At 43.2% G+C, this 18,600-nt stretch overlaps 1 protein-coding gene across 35 annotated transcripts in view; it reads right to left on the reverse strand.

Moving 5' to 3' along the window:
• The window catches only part of RCBTB1 (RCC1 and BTB domain containing protein 1), a 70,205-nt gene extending 52,167 nt beyond the window's left edge, over window positions 1–18,038 (reverse strand). For 24 of the 35 annotated variants that reach the window (XR_015137940.1, XR_015137938.1, XR_015137943.1 and 21 more), the window contains exon 1: window positions 17,950–18,038. The gene's annotated coding sequence lies outside the window, so the exon portion shown is untranslated. Of the gene's footprint in view, window positions 1–5,671; window positions 5,794–17,332 lie in introns of those variants that run through there. The other 11 variants (XM_086329096.1, XM_086329089.1, XM_086329104.1 and 8 more) reach the window with 7 other exon arrangements.
• Window positions 18,039–18,600: the final 562 nt, after the last annotated feature.

Consider the following 18,600-nt stretch of genomic DNA (forward strand, 5'->3'; position numbering starts at 1 on the left):
ACTCACTCTCTTAGATCTCTAAAAACAGATTCATGAGTCAAGGTCTTTTTGGCACCAGCACCTCTGCCAGCAACTATAGGAGAGCCCTGGGTCTTGGGCTTACTTAGCCAGGGCCTCAGTTTCCACCACCCAGGGAGGTTTTTCTCATCAGCACCTGCTTGGATGAGAAGAGTAAGATGCTTGCAATGCCCCAAGGATCACAGTGCATATTCAGTAAGCGTTAACCACCACCAGCACAGGCTGGTTTTTATCACTGCACAGTCGGACCCCTGGACTAACATTTGTTCTGAAAAGTGTGCATGAGGGTATATGTACATGCACACACACACACGTGTGTGTGTGTGTGTTGGTGGGAGCACATAAAGGACTTCAGAGAGGGGAAAAACTAACACTTAGGCATGTTAACATTTTTCTGTTCCAGATGGTACCAAAGGATACAGGGAAGTCAATCTCCCTACCACCCCTCCCTGACCCTCTCTTCAAAGGCAACTGCTACCACAGTTGATTCTAATTCCTTCCAGAGACAGTGCAGACTTACATGGCAGGTGTGGGGGTGTGGGGGTAAAAGCTTCCCCCTTCCCCTTAATAGTACATCTTTGGAATCATTAACACATGTACGTCATCTCTCTTCAGTGGTTCCAAAAGCACATTTCATTATATGAATTTAACAATTTAAATGTCTCCCACCAGAAATAAGTCACTTCCAGTCTGTTGCTAACATAAACAACACTGAAAACTACTGCTTGCATACATACATGTCTTTTTAATGTATGTTTCTAAGATAAATTCCTAAAAGTAGAACAGCAGGGTCAAAATCTAATAGCTCTTTTACCTTTAACAGCTATTTTAAATCGTCCTCTGCTAAACCAGTACCTCTGTTCCTTTGCATTGATAGATGAGGAAGGCTTTCTTATCTCTTCTTGCTATTCTTTGGAACTCCGCATTCAGATGCTTATATCTTTCCTTTTCTCCTTTGCTTTTCGCTTCTCTTCCTTTTCACAGCTATTTGTAAGGCCTCCCCAGACAGCCATTTTTGCTTTTTTGCATTTCTTTTCCATGGGGATGGTCTTGATCCCTGTCTCCTGTACACTGTCACGAACTTCCATCGATAGTTCATCAGGCACTCTATCTATCAGATCTAGTCCCTTGAATCTATTTCTCACTTCCACTGTATAATCATAAGGGATTTGATTTAGGTCATACCTGAATGGTCTAGTGGTTTCCCCTACTTTCTTCAATTTAAGTCTGAATTTGGCAATAAGGAGTTCATGGTCTGAGCCACGGTCAGCTTCCAGTCTTGTTTTTGTTGACTGTATAGAGCTTCTCCATCTTTGGCTGCAAAGAATATAATCAATCTGATTTCAATGTAGACCATCTGGTGATGTCCATGTGTAGAGTCTTCTCTTGTGTTGTTGGAAGAGGGTGTTTGCTATGACCAGTGCGTTCTCTTGGCAAAACTCTATTAGCCTTTGCCCTGCTTCATTCCGTATTCCAAGGCCAAATTTGCCTGTTACTCCAGGTGTTTCTTGATTTCCTACTTTTGCATTCCAGTCCCCTATAATGAAAAGGACATCTCTTCTGGGTGTTAGTTCTAAAAGGTCTTGTAGGTCTTCATAGAACCGTTCAGCTTCTTCAGCATTACTGATTGGGGCATAGACTTGAATTACCATGATATTGAATGGTTTGCCTTGGAAACGAACAGAGATCATTCTGTCGTTTTGAGATCCAAGTACTGCAATTCGGACTCTTTTGTTGACCATGATGGCTACTCCATTTCTTCTAAGGTATTCCTACCCGCAGTAGTAGATATGGTGGTTCCAAATAGGAAAAGGAGTACATCAAGGCTGTATGTTGTCACCCTGCTTATTTAACTTCTATGCAGAGTACATCATGAGAAACGCTGGGCTGGAAGAAGCACAAGCTGGAATCAAGATTGCCAGGAGAAATATCAATAACCTCAGATATGTAGATGACACCACCCTTATGGCAGAAAGTGAAGAGGAACTAAAAAGCCTCTTGATGAAAGTGAAAGTGGAGAGTGAAAAAGTTGGCTTAAAGCTCAACATTCAGAAAACGAAGATCATGGCATCAGGTCTCATCACTTCATGGGAAATAGATGGGGAAACAGTGGAAACAGTGTCAGACTTTATTTTTTGGGGCTCCAAAATCACTGCAGATGGTGGCTGCAGCCATGAAATTAAAAGACACTTACTCCTTGGAAGGAAAGTTATGACCAACCTAGATAGCATATTCAAAAGCAGAGACATTACTTTGCCAACAAATGTCCGTCTAGTCAAAGCTATGGTTTTTCCAGTAGTCATGTATGGATGTGAGAGTTGGACTGTGAAGAAAGCTGAGCGCCAAAGAATTGATGCTTTTGAACTGCGGTGTTGGAGAAGATTCTTGAGAGTCCCTTGGACTGCAAGGAGATCCAACCAGTCCATTCTGAAGGAGATCAGCCCTGGGATTTCTTTGGAAGGAATGATGCTGAAGCTGAAACTCCAGTACTTTGGCCACCTCAGGCAAAGAGTTGACTCATTGGAAAAGACTCTGATGCTGGGAGGGATTGGGGGCAGGAGGAGAAGGGGACGACAGAGGATGAGATGGCTGGATGGCATCACCGACTCGATGGACGTGAGTTTGAGTGAACCCCAGGAGTTGGTGATAGACAGGGAGGCCTGGCGTGCTGGGATTCATAGGGTTGCAAAGAGTCGGACACGACTGAGCGACTGAACTGAAAGCACTACCAATATATTAATATAAAAGAATCATCCACGTACGGCACCACCCTTCACCTGCACCCTTGCTCACAGTGTGTTTTCATGTGTCTCAGCTTTGTTTAAACTTGAATTTCTCATAGGATGAGTGAGGTTGGGATAATTTTTTTTTAAATAATCACAATCATAGCAACAGCTAACACTTCTTGAGTATTGTGTGCCAAATACTGTCCCAAGTTATTTTACATTTTTTAATTCATTTAATCCTCACTTGACAGACGAGGAAATGGAGACAAAGGGATTTTAAGAGTTTGCTCAAACTAGTAATGAAGATTCAGGACCTGAAATCATGCCACCTGGAGCCAGCGCGTGCACCTTTCACCTCTCAGTCTCATATGATTAAGAGACCAGGTGTCATCCTATTACATAAAGTCACTATTTTTTCCACTGGACTGTCATTCTTTTCTTAGTTCCTGATTTAGAAGCGTTCTTTGCATGTTAAGAAGACAGTCTTAAAGGCTTTTAGAAGTAACAGAAGGATGCCCCCCCAAATGGTCTGCCTTGTGCCTCTTACAAAATAAGGGGAGAAAAACACAAGAAATGAAACAGTGGGGATATAGGTACATAAATTCCAAGAAAATCCAAACACCATTCTTCTAGAATATGAACTAAATCAAAACCTATATCAAACTGTGTCAAAATTTAATACTTTATGGTAACATACAATTACATTTTAAATGGGGAATTATTATATCAGCCAAAAATATGATTCACCACCTTTAAAATTATAACACAAAAGGATACGACCATTCAAAGTCATACAATTTCCTGACAGCAGTGCAATTATTCTGAAGTCATTAATCAGTTTACAGGCAGCTCTGCCCTAAGGGTTTGGTGATCTGCTAAAAAAAAAAAAAAAAAATCAAGCTAACGCGCATAATGATAGCTCATTATACGAACTGAGTTTATGCATGCTAAATGACTTGAAGCTTTATGAGATACTGCTCCAAATGCTGGTAACTTGAGAGTCAATAAAAAAGTCAAAGCATATATCTTCCATGCCCACACTCCTCAGAAAAGCAGAAAGCATTACCAATAACCCTGGCCTGGTGCAAAGGACTGGAGCCCTGAGGCCTGGGTTCTAGTCCCAGGTTTACTTTTAATCAATCCATGGGATGTGATAACCTTCCTAAGCCTGGGTTTTCCAAAAAGCTGCTCTGTAAAAATCTACAGTTCAAGATGCAAAGAATAAGCTCCAGGGATTTCTGAACACATGAGAAAACAAAGGCAGTGACACTAGCCAAGCAAGCAATTTACTCCTGGTAACGAAACCAGCAAGAGCAGGGAGTCAGAAACTAATAAGGATCAAGGACCTGCTCTGTGCTAGGTAGCTTCACAGGCATTATTTCATTTAATCTTCACAATATCCTCACAAGGAAGAGACCATAATCCACGCTCACCAGGTAATGAGAGAGGTTCAAAGGTGAAATGACTTCCCCAGGTTACGGGGCAGTCAGGATTCAACACCCACTCCTGAGACTCTTCTTACAGAGAACATCAATCAGTCCTTCAAAGGCTGAACTGCTCCCAACACGGCTTCCTTCTGACTACCTTGTCTCAGACATGTACACCAGCATCTTTTCAAAATGCCTCAAATATAAAAGAAATTTACCTCCAAAAAAATAAAAATAAAAATCCATCCCCCAACTCCCCAAAATGCCTCTGTCTGGATTTACCTGGTTAAACCTTGGGAATGTCACTGGAACCTTCATTCCCCCCAAAACCACTGAGAAGGCAGGCCCTGAAGACTACATGTGTCCTTCATCCTCAGAGAGGTCATAAGAGCATGTGACACAAAGAATACCCTTGGGTTGTGGACCAAGGCACGGAGTGGGTCTTCATTAGACTAGACTCAACCTGGCCAACTGATAACACGAACAGGGAATCTTCAGAACCGAAACAAGGTTCTCTAAGAGCTCTGTGGAGCTATCAAAACCCAGCACTTGTCCTGTGCTGCCCATGACACAAATCAGTCCTGAGCTTGGGCTCGAGGTGTGTCTTTAATGAGGCAGCGCAATGCAAATATAAATACCACTAGAATTTTCTGATTAGCTCAGAATGACCATCGTCATCATTAGTTAGATTACTGTGGTGAGACATTTAATTACTCTTCTTCCTGGGGGCAGTGGTATCTTCACTGGTTATTAAGAAAATCATACTAAGAAGCATAATTCTATCAACTTCAAAGACTTAACATTCCACCCTCTATCACAAAACTATAAAGTGTTAATCAAAAAAGCCAAAGCAGGCAGAATCACTAAAAATTAACCACTTAACTTTTTATGAAATCTGTATCAGACATACCAGATGGCGCTAGTGGTAAAGAACCTGCCTGTCAATGCAGGAGACTAAGAGACACGGGTTCGATCCCTGGGTCAGAAGACCCCCTGGAGGAGGGCAAGGCAACCCACGCCAGTATTCTTGCCTGGAGAATCCCATGGACAGAGGAGCCTGATGGGCTACAATCCATAGGGTCACAAAGAGTCAGACATCACTGAAGCAACTTAGCACCCATGCACTTACCAGAATGAAGAACCCTGTGACTTTTAATGACTGGGAAATACAAGGATCCATCACAGGAAAAGCGGCATTAGTTAGGACAATGCTGATGTCCTATGACATCTACTAACTGTGCCTAAATGTGAAGCAGAGGTACTAACAGTTTTCATGTAACTGTATGGATGTCACTGTAGAGGAACATAAACAGTTTAACTATGTTTCATTTAAATCATCACTCTGGAGTTTTCAAAAACAAATTAAATGCTTCAAATAGCAACTTGTGAAGTTATTCTACCAATGAATGTACTGAAGATGTGACACTAACAGGGAAGAATTTTCACACACATTAGGTTCACTAGGTCCACTCAACCTAAGCCACCCTGGATAGTATGTACCTTAGTAAAGTATTCAGCGGTGATTAGCCAGGCTGTCCTTTTTGCCTTTTCATACTGTCCGTGGGATTCTCCAGGCAAGAATATTGGAGTGGGTTGCCATTACCTCCTCCTTGTCTATGACAAACCTAGACAGCATATTAAAAATCAGAAATATCACTTTGCTGACAAAGGTCCGTCTAGTCAAAGCTATCGTTTTTTTCAGTAATCATGTACAGATGTGACAGCTGGACCATAAAGAAGGCTGAGCACTGAAGAACTGATGCTTTCGAACTGTGGTGCTGGAGAAGACTCTTGAGTCCCTTGGACTGCAAGGTGAGCAAACCAGTCAATCCTAAAGGAAATCAACCATGAATATTCATTGGAAGGACTGACGCTGAAGTGCCAACACTTTGGCCACCTGATGCGCGAAGAACCGACTCATTGGAAAAGACCCTGATGCTGGGAAAGACTAAAGACAAAAGGAGAAGGGGATGACAGGATGAGATGGTTAGATAGCATCACTGACTCAGTGGACATGAATCTGAGCACACTCTGGGACAGCGGAGGAGCCTGGTGTGCTCAGTCCAGGAGGTCTCAGAAGAGTTGGACACAACTCAGCAACCGAACAACCGTGACAACCAGGTGTCTTAAGGCCGACAGTCCAGTGCTTTTCCGTCCTACGTTAGTGGGCACTGCAAGGCAAGATGCTGACCAAAAGCTACACTATGTGCTTATTTCCAAGAGAAAAACAAAAACAAACCAAGAAACCCACAAAACCCAGAAGTACTCTGGAAGACTTATATAATAAAACAATACGTACTATGTGAATACAATTTTAAGTATAATGTATATAGAACAAGAATACAATTTTTTAAGTATCATGTATAATGTACTTCTCTAGAAAGATAGAGGTGATTTTTTTTTTTGCTTAACTATATTCCAAATTTCTGTAATACATATTTTGTGATAAAAAATAAACAAGCATTTTAAATGAAAATAAAAATTTAGTTATCTTAACTATGTTTATCCTAATCTGTTACAAGTTTTAAGAGGTATTTGTACCTTCAATTCACTACCTAGGGGGACAGAATGCTTCTGGCAAATCTGTAAAATGAATTTTTAATATAAACTTAAGTGTAGAAGGTGTGAATATGAAATGCTACAGCCAACGTGAGTTTGAATAGGCTCCAGGAGTTGGTGGTGGACAGGGAGGCCTGGCGTGCTGCAGGCCATGGGGTCGCAGAGTCGGACACAAATGAGCGACTGAACTGAACAGCCAACATGGAAAACATTATGGAAGTTTCTCAAAAAATCAAACACAGAATTACCATATGATTTAGCAACCCCACTTCTAGGGTATACCCCAAAGATTTGAAAGCAGGGTCGCAGGCAGCTGTACACTAATGTTCAAAGCAACATTATTCACAACAACCAAAAGATAGAAAATTCAAATGTCTATCAACAGATGAACGGACAGACAAAATATGTTCCCACTGGAATGAATAAACATGTATACAATGGGATGTTATGCAGCCTCGGAATGAAATACTAACACACAATAAGGATGAACCCTTAAGACATTATGCTAAGTAAAATATGCTAGACACAAAAGAATAAATACTGTATGTGTCCACTTACATGAGATACCTAGAGTACTCAAATTGACAGAGACAGAAAGTAGAAAGAGGTTGCCAGGGCCTGGGGGAGGTGGGTATGGGGTGTTAGTAAATAGGATACAGAATTTCAGGAGAGATGACGAGAAACTTCTGGAGACTGAGAGTGGTGACACTGGCATGACCACGTGAATGGCCTTAATATCATTCAACTGTATACTCAGAAATGGTTTTAAAATGCTAAATTTAATGTCATGCATATTTTAACCACAATTTTCAAAAATCAAAGAAAGGTCCCACGGGCTTCTACCAAGCCTGTATTAATAAACTCAAGCATGTTATTTTTAAAAGTTAAATGTAGAAGAGTTTCAGAACTAAAAAATAATTTAGGAAAAGTATAGTCATAATTCTGTCTCGGGAAAGCAAGCTCAGGTTAGGGAAATTGTGAATGGAACATTTCTACTCATAAAAGAAATATAACCTTAGAACTTTCCAGTACTTACAGCAATTCAAACTAGACCAAACTAAATGCTATGATGAACGTGTCCTTCCAGGACTTGACTGATAATCATAAAGAATGAGTTGTAATTAGCATGCCCTTTACGCTAAATAGTTACTCGTGAAGTTCAACAAGATAGTGATTTTTTTTTTGCAACATTATTTTTAGCCATTATTTTCTTTAGGAAATACTTTCTCATAAATAGCACTGATATGTTCAGCATGAATTATCATTCATTGTACATTAATAGGTGAATCAATGTTTTGTTTTTTTTTTGGCTATATGGATATAAAATAAACATGAAAGAACAAAAAAGACAAATGGAAACAGAGATTATTAAAGAGTTTAACCCTCTCAAGGGCTTCCTCTATGGTTCAGCTGGTAAAGAATCTGCCGGCAATGCAGAACACCTGGGTTTGATCCCTGGGTTGGGAAGATCCCCTGGAGAAGGGAAAGGCTGCCCACTCCAGTATTCTGGCCTGGAGAATTCCAAGGACTGTAGAGTCCCTAGGGTCGCAAAGAATCGGACACGACTGAGCGACTTTCACACTCTCAAAGGATAATATGCCAACCCACTCAGATCTCTGTATTATCTCTGCCACTAGAAAATACATCCTAAAAAAACACGAATATACATCCTGTGTTGCCACAGACTGACTCTGTATGCACTAGGACCACAGACCTGTATCACATTCCCTGGGCTGGCTTCTCCTAGCAACTGGCACTGTCCCTCAGAGTTGGTGGCACGGGGAAGAAAAGGTTGTTTCATTGCACTCTGAACGCAAATTCAATCAAGAGGAGAGACACAGACCTTCCAATTACAGAAACCTGCATTAGACCTGGAGACTGAGGAGTATGCAGCAGCCAATCTTCTGATCCCCCTAAGAACCGAGTGTTAAGGGAAGGTACGGGAAGGCACTGTTTTACTGATCTAGCAAAAATATATTTGAAAATGTTTAGAGTTTTTTTTAAAAACAGGAAATGGAGGAAAATAATACAGGAAAACTTTCATACTGAAAGTTTCTGATCAAATAATGGTCTCAATACTAAACGATACCAGAAATTTAGGGTCGCCTTGTAAGCCAGCCCTCGGCATCCACAAAGACCTCACCCCCCGAACTCTACCCAGATGTATTTAGCACAAAAGAGACTGATGTCACAGATGGGACTTCACCCCCGCAACCCGTCTTCTGCTCACCCGAAAGCTTGCTAAGGAAAAGAGATTATAACAGAGTGAGACACCCAGCAGAACTGGTTAGCTCCCAGACTCTGACTCCTCTGGCTGGTGTCATCCTCGGGGCATGAAGTGAGACTGTATCACTCTTTATCACGGAAGCTGATATCCTCACAGGAAACAGGAAGGACTCTGAGTGTTGGAACAATCCATCTAAAATGCCCTATGTGTTCCTCAGCATACCAGCCATAGCCAGGTTTAGACGACATCCAGAAACAGTCATGGCAAATATGAAAAATGATTTTTTAATTGAAAAAACTTTAGAGCACTTATAATACAAACTGAAGATCCCAAGTAAAGGTTTCTCTATTTTCATAAACTGGATGGGTAATGATTTTAATTATCAGTTTAGCTGCTGCTGCTGCTAAGTCACTTCAGTCGTGTCCAACTGTGTGTGACCCTAGAGACGGCAGCCCACCAGGCTCCACCATCCCTGGGATTTTCCAGGCAAGAACACTGGAGTGGGTTGCCATTTCCTTCTCCAAGTTTAGCTGTTAGGCCATCTTAAAATAGGGCTTTATTTATAGTTAATGAGATATTGATAAAGTCTACGATGTCTTACAAAAAAGCACTACCATTTGATAATGTCAACAAAATGATAATATATATTCATTCTTCTGACCCCACATACCAATAATTCTGGGGAAAATCATAAAGCAATACAATTATGACCCCTGCCTCTGAGAAACTCTAGGACTAACGGAAAGTCAATCCTAGTAAGTGGAAAACTAAAATGCAAATATAAGTGGAAGAAGTAAGTAAGCAATGAGACAAACATGCCAACACACAGGCCAGGTGATACCTGTAAATGGAAAAAAATTATGTGCACAACAGTTACAACTATATAAAAATTACATCTCCGAGAAACCAGTTATATGAAGTTCCAAAAGTCAAATTCTCTCCAGCATATGACAACATGAAAGCATTTCCTCAGTGAAGCTCATCCAGGTTTCCTGCAGGAACAAGTGTTTTTTTATAGCCTCCTTTTGTCATCGGTGTAAGTTCCCATTTGAACACAAAAGATTTAGGGCGTGGCCATCTTTCCCCATTTTGGAGTACATTGTATTTCAACTCTAGGAAGACTTTCTAACAGAGGAATTCTAGGGCTTGGGGTAAAGTTTTCTGAAGCACAATTTTATTATAACTTGTTGTCTTGTAGCTATGCTACAACACAAGCAATTCAGAAAACCTCTGAAGTTACAGAAGAGCCACATGATACTCTTACTGTTTTCTTCTGCACTTATTCTGATGAGCTTTTTGAGACCCAGCAGATGCTACAACACTGATCTCGACACCAAACGTATTTCCCAGGTCCAGACAAGCCTCCAGAGAATGAGCTCAAAAATCTTTTAAATAAAAAAACACTTTTGTTATGTAATTATTTTATACTGTTAGGTTAATCATGTTTCCATCATGGCTTGCAACTGTAATTACCTTTTATTTTTTTGTCTGGCTATTAATTGATGAAAACTGGTAAGTATCTTTTACTTCTGTGAAAAAAAAGTTACTTAAAATCATTTAACCCACACTTTCACAAATTTATTTGCACACAAAACTCTTATACAACAAAATAATACACATAAGAAACACTAATAATTACCTTTCCCAGGTGCCTTGATCCTGGGAAAGAAAGGGCACTGGCTAAAAAATTCAAGTCAAATTAATAAGAAATTAAAAACAATTATAGAATGATAAATTGGTATTCTTTTCACTACTTCACCCTTTAAAAAATACACTTTAAAACTATTTCGTCTATTCTCTGACATAAGTCTTGCAAAACAGCAAAGTTTCAGAGACTGGCTGAGACACTGATACTGAAACAGCTGGAACAACTGTCGTTCCTTCTCTTTTCTGCAGTATTGCTGTGTGGCAAGAATGAAAATTGGAGACAGAAATGGCAACCTACTCCAGTATCCTTGGCTGGGAAAGCCCATGGACAGAGGAGCCTGGTGGGTTACAGTCCATGGCGTCTGAAAGAGTCGGACACAACTGAATGACTCTCACTCACTCAAGAATGAGAGTAAGAAAGAATGCCCCAAATACTTGACAAATTCCACAAAGACTATGGGACCCTAAGAATGAAGTGTTCTCCAAAGGGGTTTCTGCCAGCCCTCATCAAGACGCCTCTGTGCAGGTGACACGGTAATCCTCCTACCTTCACTGAAAGGCCGCATGACTGCTCTCTTATAATTTCCTAACACTTACTGCGATTCCTTTTGGCCTCATCAGCTTCATTCAAGTCCATTACTCATTGAAGAAGACAACTGTTACTTCTCACCCACCAACAGGTTACCTGATTTGAAGTTCAATGTGCAATAATGGCCTAGGAAGCGATTCTTAAGCTTCATCCTCCAAGAGGCTGCAATCATGTCATTGCACAGAAGCTTGAGGCATTTCTAGGACACCTGGGAATCTGACAGCCCCTTCATTGTAAGTGAAGAAATCATTTTACAGAAGCCACATACTCAGGTTAGCAAAGCAAACCACCCAAGTGGACACAGCACTAGCAACAAAAGAGGATAACTTTAGGGTTCGGAAGTTATGCTGCTTTTATGACATACTTTTATTTTCAAAAGGAAACCAGAAATCTCCATGACTACAAATAATTTTTTTCTATGCTTCTATTCTTTGTTGCACCAAGCATGCAGACTTAGCAAAATAGGCTGCATAAAAATAGACAAGTGAATAGTTAAAAAAATGGATGGGCCCAAGTTCAAATCTATTTCTGGTGTCATGAACCCCTCCTCCGGGGACATCTCTAAAATGATTTCACCTACTACTCTCCACTGCGTGAAGAGTATCCCTGTGCCCTGTGATGGCCTAAAGCCAAACCACAATCCCAGCAATGGATGGGCAGAAGCACACTATATTCACTCTGTAAGTGTTTACTGGATGTCCTCTAGGTAAACAAGACACAGAGCCAATCTCGCCCCCAGCAGAACTTCATGGAATCAGGGCAGCAGGGGGTGGTTTCAAGGCACAGAAATAGATGCTAACCACAGCGTGGCCATGCTTGCTGCAAAAAGCTTGTTGCTACTGAGTCACTCAGTCGTGTCCAACTCTTTGCGACCCCATGGACTGCAGCAGGCCAGGCTTCCCTGTCCTTCACCATCTCCCAGAGCTTGCTTGAACTCATATCCATCAAGTTGGTGATGCCATCCAACCATCTCATCCTCTGTCATCCCTTTCTCCTCCTGCCCTCAATCTTTCCAGGCATCAGCGTCTTTTCCAATGAGTCGGCTCTTCGTATAGTGTATCCAAAAAGCTTAGTCCATCCAAAGAGCAACAAGTAACCACCAAAGGAACTTAAGCATGGAAGTGGCATGATTAGATGTGTGTCTGTGAAGGAAACTTCGACAGAATGCAGAGACTAGATGGGGATGACGGAGGAGACACACCCAGGGCCTAAGGTGGCTGCGGTAACCAGGGAAGAAAGAATGGAAGTCTATGCCAGGTAAACAGAAGTGGAGAAAACAACCCAGAGACAGATTCAAAAGCATTCTGCAACTGACTGAATGGGAGGAGGAAGCTACATCAGGGAAAGGCGGAGCCAAGGCTCACACTCTGGCACTCGGCTCAGGCAGTGAGGGATCCTTAACAACCACTCACGATGGGAGAGAACACAGCAAGTTTCAGGGGGAGATGAGGAATTCTACTCTGGGCATTTAAGCTACCTGTGGGATATCAAAGTGGGTATGTAGAATAGACAGATTCATAAATCTAAAGATCAAGAAAGAGAGCTGTATAGACAGGTACACAAATGTATAACCACATCACTTTGCTGCACACCTGAAACTAACACTGCAGATCAACTCTACTTCAAAAAATAACAACAATAATTTTAAAAAGCAAGAGATCTGGATTGGAGACTTGGAAATCTGGCACGAGATCACTCAGGAAAAAGCGTGTGGAGTAAGAAGAGAAGAGTGTCCTGGACAGAACTCAAAGGAACTCCAAAAGCAAAGGGAGAAGCAGGGCTTCGTGACAGAGGCGGGAGGAAGAGGCAGAGCAGGAGGAAAACCACAGGAAGAGTCACAGGAGCCTAGGGACACAACGGAGGCAGTGTCTGGGTCAAATGCTGCTGCGAGGCCAAACAAGGTGAGGACTGAGAAACGTCTGTTCCATTTACCAAAAATTATTGGCAACTCTAAGAAGAAGCCGCCTCAGGGAGGCCGTGAGTGAATAAGGCCAGGCTGCAACGGTTTGAGAGCATGTGAAAAGTGAAGGACAGATCTGATGAAAAGGAATTTAAAAAGTTGGAGGTAATTTCCTTCTTTACTGTTCTCTCTTGGCTACTGAGAGTCTACATTTTCCAGTTCCACCAGCAATGTAGGGGGTTCCAGTTTCTCCATCTTATTGTCTGTCTTTGTCATCATAATCACCCTAGTGGGTGTGAGGTGGTATCTCATTGTGGGTTTGATATTTATCTAAGCGCATTCTCTTTCATAAATTCTCCCTGTGAACGAAGAGGGAAGGCTTTCTGTTGAAAGTAAGAGGGGAGGTAGCAACAAAAGATGGAGCAAACCAATAAAAAATAAGGGTAGGACCTCCCTGGAGGTCCAGTGCTTAAGACCCCACCTTCCAATGCAGGGGGTGCAGGTTTGATCCTTGGCCAGGGACCCACATGCCTCATCGCCAAAAAACCAAAACATAAAATAGAATCAATATTGTAACAAATTCAATAAAGACTTAAGGGGAAAAAAAAGGTCTACTGCTAAGTCGCTTCAGATGTGTCCGACCCTGTGCAACCCCAGAGACGGCAGCCCACCAGGCTCCCCCGTCCCTGGGATTCTCCAGGCAAGAACACTGGAGTGGGTTGCCATTTCCTTCTCCAATGCATGAAAGTGAAAAGTGAAAGTGAAGTCACTCAGTTGTATCCAACTCTTAGCAATCCCATGGACTGCAGCCCACCAGGCTCCTCCATTCATAGGATTTTCCATGCAAGAGTACTGGAGTGGGGTGCCACTGTCTTCTCTGAAAAAAGGTCTACATCAAAAAAATTAAAAAAATGTTTTAAAAAGGGGCAGGGGAGGGGGGAGGATGGAAAAGAACACTGCCCAGGGAAACCTAAAAAGATGCTATACAGAGTCCAGTGGAGGTGGAGACTATAAGTCTATAAAAGCACTCATCTGATCTCCAATGAGATTTTCTTCTCCAGAAAAGAGGGTTTTTCGGATTTTTTTTGTTTTTAACTGAATCAGAATTGGAATGAAAAGCTGCTCAGATGATTTTTTTTTAAGACAATAATGGGACTTCCCTGGTGGTCCAGTGGCTAAGACTTCCCAATCCCAGTGCAGAGGGCTGGGGTTCCATCCTTGGTCAGGGGACTATTAACAGATTCCATGTGCCACAGCTAAGATCCTGTATGCCAAGACTACGAACTTGCATAGCCAAATAAATAAATAATTTTTTTAAAAGGCAGTAAGAACTGCCCCTGTAAAATCCATCAGTGCTTTTTTGAAGTCCTATATCATATTCATTAGAAATGACAGCTTGCATACAATTCACTCTCCTTGACCCTTGAAAGCAAAACACTTTCCAGACTTGTGTTCACTGCAGCAGATCTTACATCTGCACTTAGGACTACAATCATGATGATGATGCTACATTCATCAAGTGGCAAACTTCAAGGAACACCACACATCCGACATCTCAGCAATGGGCAGTTCCTCTGAAACATGTCAGACACTGCTATCACCAAGTGTTAAGACTGATAATAACAATCATATATACAAATAACAACCAATTACACAAAAGAAACTGTCTTTTGACTTAACCATCATCTAGGAGAGTACAAGACATAGCCAGCCAGGTGCCGTGCTGTGCTTTGTGGCTCAGTCGTGTCCGACTCTTTTCGACCCCATGGACTGTGGCCCACCAGGCTCCTCTGTCCGTGGAATTCTCCAGGCAAGAATACTGGAGTGGGTAGCCTATCCCTTCTCCAGGGGATCTTCCCAACCAAGGAATTGAACCAGGTCTCCTGTACTGCAGGCAGATTCTTTACCAGCTGAGCAACCAGACATAGCCACAGTCTTCATTAAACTGTACTTAATTCAACTAGTGCATCCCTATGTAATATGAAATAAAGATGTAATTAATTGAGAGACTTATCTTTAAAGCATGCCACTGCGTATGTTGACCACAATAGTGTGCTCGTGGATCCCATCTTGGGACGGCCTTACACGTGAACCGGATCCATACCCAGGGTTTCACTGCACGAGGTGCTACGCTGTTTCAGTTATCTGTTGCTGAGTAACGTGCCATCCCAAAACTCGGTGACTTAAAACAACAGCCATTTGTTATTTCACTCAATTCTGTGTTTTAAGTGGGCTGAGCTGGGATCGCAGGCACTGGGCGCTTAACCAGGGTTGAAACAGGCCAGGCCTCCTTCACATAAACCTTCTCAGGTGGTCTTTCTCCACCCAGTCTAGTTCAAGCCTCTATACCAGCTGTTGGCCCCCAAGAGAGTAAATGCTCAAGCTGCCAGGCTCTTAAGGACTAGGTCCAGAACTGACTCACAGCACTTCTACCACATTTACTGGTCAAAGCAAGTGACATGGAAAGCCTAGGTTCAGAGGGAGCAGAAACAGACTCCGTCTCTTGAGGGGAGGAGGGACGGTAGTGGAGGGATGGGAGAAGTTGCTGGCAGTCACCTCTGCAACACTTCCACAGCTGTAGACAGCATTACTGAATGTTTTCAAGATACCACTTGAATTCAGGATTGAAGCACCAGACAGGGTACAGACTTTATTTATTTCCAAAACTCAAACTTTTTCTTAAGCATCAAAAAGAATATTGGGGCAAAAATATTCTTTTCTCCCCGTTGGGATGCTAAGCTCACAAAAGCCATGGAATCTTCTCTTCTGGGACTGTGGGATGGAGACAGACCATCAGACTTCAGGAATGGTCTGAGTATAACCTTCCCTGGATGGGATTCATCATTTTCTGAAGTCATTTCACAACTTACAATATATTACGTATGCATGGGTACGATCTCATTTTTTTAAAACATATCTATACTAAATATATATATATATATATATATGAAGAGAGGTCACCTCAGCTACTTTAACTCTTTCTATCCAAACTTAAGAATCAAATAGATTTGGCTACTCAACTTTGCTACGGGCTCGTCTAGGCTCAGGAATGGACTCAATTTGAGTATCACAGTACCTTTTACAATATGAAATCTCACTATCTGAACAGAGCAATCCAATATACCTCTTTTGTAAAAAGAACTTATAAGGGTATATATGTACACATATAGCTGATTCACTTTGCTGTATGGTAGAAACTAACACCACATTATAAAGCAACTAGACTTCAAAAAAAGTTGTTTTTTTTTTTAAAGGACTTACACCCCAAATATTAACTTGTTCTCTTTAGATGATATGAATTACAGGTGATGTACATTCTTCTTCAATGTCTGTCTGCACTCGACATTCCTTGAGGGTCCAAACCCTGTTTTCCCTGCCTGTCTTACTGTTTAATGCAGTACACACAGAACGAGCAGCGTAATCATGATAATGAAGGTCTTTCACTTCCCTTGTTTCATTTTCCCCACTCTGACTTTCAGATAAAAGAAGACACTGTCTTGGACTTCCCAGCTTGAACTGCTGATTATTAAAATGAAGCCAAGCTTTTGTTGGACATAGAACACAGAGGCAACTCTTTAAACAATTTTAAAGAATTTTTTTTTAAGCCGCAAACTTGATAGCACTGATTTTTATAGCTACCTGCTTTCTGAAGTTCTCAGAACTTGATGGTTTGGATCACATAAAAATCACTGCAGAAGAAATCTCTTTAAAGATGAATACCCTTCCTCTTCAACAGAAAGGAGGGAGGGTAGGAAAAAAGGACTAGTCTAGAAGTATTAATAAATGGACTGGTATTTGCACAATGGATTAAAAGAGATCCATTCCACAGATTAACTGCCATATTAACAGACTCTAAATATACCTATTCAACCCTGATGGCAGTCCAAAGAGATGAAATTCACCTGTGCTCACTACAAATAGATACTTGCTAAAATTTAAAGCACATCACACACTGTTGTCAGGTTCAAATCATTTTCCCCATTCCTTTCAGCATTATACACCTCGATACTTCCATGTTCTAGTCTACAACACACACCAGCTTCAGAAACTCAGTTTTTGCCTCCGAGAGCTATAATCCTCCCTCCAAAAAGAATAAGCCCAAACCAAATAAGACTATGAATCTGGGTTTTCTTAAGTGTTATGAAACTGCTTTATAAAACTGTAATCCTCAGATGCAGAGTTCTGCAGCAGATGATTTTGGAGTGTCTCACGTGCAAATAAACATAAAAAGTCACTTACAAGAGCAGAATAGAGAGTGCCTAGACGGTCATCTTAAATAAAGCAGGCAGCTTAACCGAGGCAGGACTAGAGAAATGTCTTTTCACTCAGTTCATCGCACTCCTGGACCAAAGTCCCTATTAAATAAAACCCCTTTGGTGGACTCCGTGTTGCGGAGGAAAGGGAGACGGTGCAGAGTATGGCGACCTACTGAGGCTTAGAAGCAGATGCGAAGATCTTGGCAAGGGCCGAGGGAGGACCGGGAGAGTCAGAGGGGAGGTCTCCTCTCGCGCAGACCAGCGCCCAGAGCACTGCCAGACTTCAGCTCCGAGCAAAACGTCGTCTCCGCAGCTCCCGAAAGAGAGGGACCCGGGAAAACTTTCCAGAGCTTCTCCCCCACCCCGTCCCTCCTCCTCCTCGGATGAAACGCTAGCAGAGGCACTAACGGCGCGGAGCCGGCCGCCCCATCACCCGCCTGGCCGCAGCGTCGGATGGACCGGGGGTCTGGGGACCCGGGCCGGGGGCAGTGCGCAGGAGGAACGGGGCGCGCCGGCCGGGCCCTCGGGGAAGGCGAAGCGAGGGGAAGGGGCCTCCGTGCGCTCGGGCCCGCGCCCAGCCTCCCCGCCCCGCCGGGGTACCTGGGAAGCCAGCCGCGGCCGCGCGCCGTCCCACCAGGCCCAGCCGCCAGGACCTCGGAGACGTCGGGGCCCGAGAACCTCTACCGAGTGGCGGGCGAAGGGGCGGAGCTGGAGGGGGCGCCGGGGGCCGGGCCGCCGGGTCACGCGGCCCGAGCCGCCTCACGTGACGCCGCCGCCCGCCGGCCTCGGGCAAATCCGCGATCCGGGCGGGCTGGGAGCCCCGAGGCTCTCGGCCCGGGCCAGCGGGCAGGGGGCTCCCCGAGAAGCCGAGTGGGGCCCCCAGGCTCTGCGGAGAGTCCCTGTCGCGCTCGGGGACTGCCGGCACTGTCAGCGGCTTTGTCCTGCCTTTCTGCTCCCGCCGCCCTCGCTCTGGATATTGGCCGTGGGGAGGGGACCGTCCAGCCACCCGAAAGGGACCTAGGAAGAGCATATTCGGCTGGAAACCCTTCTCCCGGCCCCAAAGCGCGTCTGCCCACGGGGGCATTACTTAGGGGTGCTGCCAGGGGCAAAAGGCCAGAGAAGTCTATCCCCCGCCCCCCCCAAACCCGAACATCAGTCTCTCATTTAATCTACCGGTGGACAAGCACCTAAGGCCCAGGAATAGAGAAAGTAGCCCCTGCACCAAGATCAGAAGGAAGCAGGGAGGGAGGA

The sequence above is a fragment of the Bos grunniens genome, chromosome 12 (genome assembly GCF_055505025.1).
Source record: "Bos grunniens cultivar Pamir isolate PY7600 chromosome 12, Bosgru_T2T1.0, whole genome shotgun sequence".
NCBI lineage: Eukaryota > Metazoa > Chordata > Mammalia > Artiodactyla > Bovidae > Bos > Bos grunniens.